The following is a 3017-nucleotide window of genomic DNA, read 5'->3' as shown; positions in this document are numbered from 1 at the left end:
CATTAGAGGAAATCAACAGAGTGGATGAAGTGAAGGATCGAATCAGCGATTTAGAGGATGGAGTAGCAGAGGAAACCCAATCAGAACAATAACAGGAAAAAAAGAATTAAAAAAAAATGAGACTAGTTCAAGGGGCCTCTGGGACAACATCAAGTACAACAACACTTGCATCACAGGGGTACTAGAAAGAGAAGTGAGAAAAAGAAATTCAAAATTTATTTTAAGAAATATTGACTGAAAACTTCCCTAACCTGGTGAAGGAAATAGACATACAAAACCCAGGAAGTGCAGGGAGTTCCAAACAAGATGAACCTAAAGAGTCCCATGCCAAGACATATCATAATTAAAATGCCAAAGGTTAAAGATAAAGAGAGAATCTTAAAATCAGCAAGAGAAAAGCAGTTAGTTACTAACAAGGGAACTCCCATTTGACCGTCAGCTGATTTCTCAAAGAAAACTTCATAGTCCAGAAAGGATTGGCAAAAAATATTTCAAGTGATAAAAAGCCAGGACCTACAATCAAGATTACTCTCCCCAGCAAAGCTATGATTTAGAATCGAAGGACAGATAAAGAACTTCCCAGACAAGAAAAAGCTAAAGGAGTTTATCAACACCAAGCCAGTATTACAGGAAATGTTGGAAGGACTTCTGTCAGAAGAAAAAGATATGTTTCAAAAGTCTAAATAAAGAATGACAATAACTACATATCTATCAAAAAGTACTTCAAATGAAAAAGAATTAAGTGCTCCAATCAAAAGATACAATGGCTGAAGGGACAAGAAAACAAGACCCTTACATAGGCTGTCTATAAGAGATTCACTTTAAATTGAAAGACACAGACAAAAAGTAATGGGCTGGAAAAAGATATTTCATGATGGAACTAGGGGATATTATACTGTGTGAAGTAAGTCAAATAGAGAAAGACAAATTCCATATTATTTCATATACATGTAGAATGCAAAGAGCAAAATAAACATTAGAAACAAACTCATGGATACAGAACACATTTTGAGGATTACCAGATGAGAGGGGGTTGGGAGGTTGGTGACAAAGGGGAAAGGGATTAAGAAGTACAAATTGATAGTAACAAAATGATCATCGAGATAGAAAGTATAGCATAAGGAATATATTCAATAATATTGTAATAACTTCACGGTGTCACATGGACATTAGATTTATTGAGGTGATCATTTCATGAGTTATATAGATGTCTAATCACTATGTTGTGCACTTGAAACTAATATAATATTGTATGCCAACTATAATTGAAAAATAAAAAATATTATAAAAATATATGACTTCACTCTTTTTATAAAAAATGTGAACTTGGTATAATATTCTTTTTGTTTTTATTTTTCTATACCACAGCCAACTTAAATAATAAAATAGGAAAATGGGTTTTATGCACTAACTTCATGAAATGACATGTGAAAATATAGTCATCAAACAAAAATATTTTAGCAAACTATATACTTGCATATGACAAATGCTAACAAAAATGATTGCCTTTTCCACCCCCTCATCAGTTTTACAGAAGTTATTAAACATTTCTCATGGGCAAAGCACTAGTCCTTTTTTTTTTTTTTTTCCAGGGGGGAAGAGTCAGAAAATGGGCATAGGAGCCAGTCAGCTCTTCTACTATAATAGAGTAGAAGTCACAGAAGAACCATGGTAGTATTTAAAATAAGTCTTTTTAAATTTTTGTTCAATTTTTTCAGGATCACATTCTTGATATTATTGAGGGCTGATGAAATGATTAGGAGTAGTGTACAATTGCCTGGATGTTCCAACTATCTAGTAAAAGGGAGAAATTGCTGATCTCTTGAAAACATCTCTTGTTGGTTGCCTGTAAAGTAGGTGGCATTTTGAGAAAAAAAAAATTACTTCATTTTTGTTTCAGTTTCAGAGCAGATGTGACTCGTAATTCTAAGTGTACTTGGACATATTTCATATGATAAATGGTCTCCTTGACCAAACTTTAGACAGGACATCTTTTTGACTAGGCCTTGGTCTTGGCTCTCCTCCTGTCTTCTGGCCTGCCTAACCCCATTCTAGCAATAATCCTGCTAAATCAGTTGGATGAGATTCCTCCTATCCTTAACAACTGATCATCCTAGCTTACTTTCATCAAGAATTCTGTTAAGTAGGTTTAGCAAGAATCTCCCTTCCCTTGATATCTCCTCTTAGTAATTTTCCATCTACTGACTCCTTCACTCTGCTCCTTGGCACTAAATCCTTAGCTGTCTTTAATGTATTCAGACTAGAGCCTGATCTCTCAGTTCTGTTGTGATAGTTATGACACCTATTTCAGTAGTCTTGAATAAAGTTGCCCTTACCACCTATGGCCATGCTGCCCTGAACACGCCAGATCCTATCTGATTTCGGAAGCTAAACAGGGTCGGGCCTGGTTAGTACTTGCATGGGAAGATCACCGAGGAAGACCAGGTGCTGTAGGTGTAAAAATTAATAATAAATAAATAAAGTTGTCTTTACTATTTTAACAAGGTGTCAGAATATTTTTTTTTTCTTTAACAGGTATTGAAAAGACCAATATCAGAACTCAAGAAGATATACATAGTTATCTAAAATGTAATTTAACTGACAAGTTCGCATTTTTTGGAAAGTAACTTATTATATCTCTTGGGGACACAGTGCTGTCATGTAGTTTACAGACACTTTCATGAAACTGTAACTGGGAATATCAACCTGTGAAATAGAAAGAAGATACATATGTTATATGGGCATATTAAACCCCTAGTCAAGGCTGAAAGACTCTGGGGGTAGAAACTATACACTAGTCTAGAGAAGTAGGGCTCTCTTCAAAAACCTGTAGGAATGGCAGTGAGGAAGAAAGACAATAAAAAATGAAGACCAAGACTTTAAGATTTTATAGTCCTTATATTTGCATTTTTAAATGTGAGTGTTTATGCCTTTGCTGAATATTAACATATGTTTAGAGCAGATTCCCTCTTTTCATGATACAATTCATCAAGCGTTAAATTGACTAATACTTATAC

The 3017-nt window shown here is 34.5% G+C and overlaps 1 pseudogene; it reads left to right on the top strand.

Annotated features, from left to right (window-relative positions):
* The first annotated feature begins 2337 nt into the window (after positions 1–2337).
* Positions 2338–2457, top strand: LOC112484576 (annotated as a pseudogene).
* The last annotated feature ends 560 nt before the right edge of the window (positions 2458–3017 follow it).

This window comes from Pteropus alecto, unplaced genomic scaffold (genome assembly GCF_000325575.1).
Source record: "Pteropus alecto unplaced genomic scaffold, ASM32557v1 scaffold250, whole genome shotgun sequence".
Classification (NCBI taxonomy): domain Eukaryota; kingdom Metazoa; phylum Chordata; class Mammalia; order Chiroptera; family Pteropodidae; genus Pteropus; species Pteropus alecto.
Note: the sequence above shows the minus strand (reverse complement) of the source record. Positions and strands in the feature narration are given on the sequence as shown.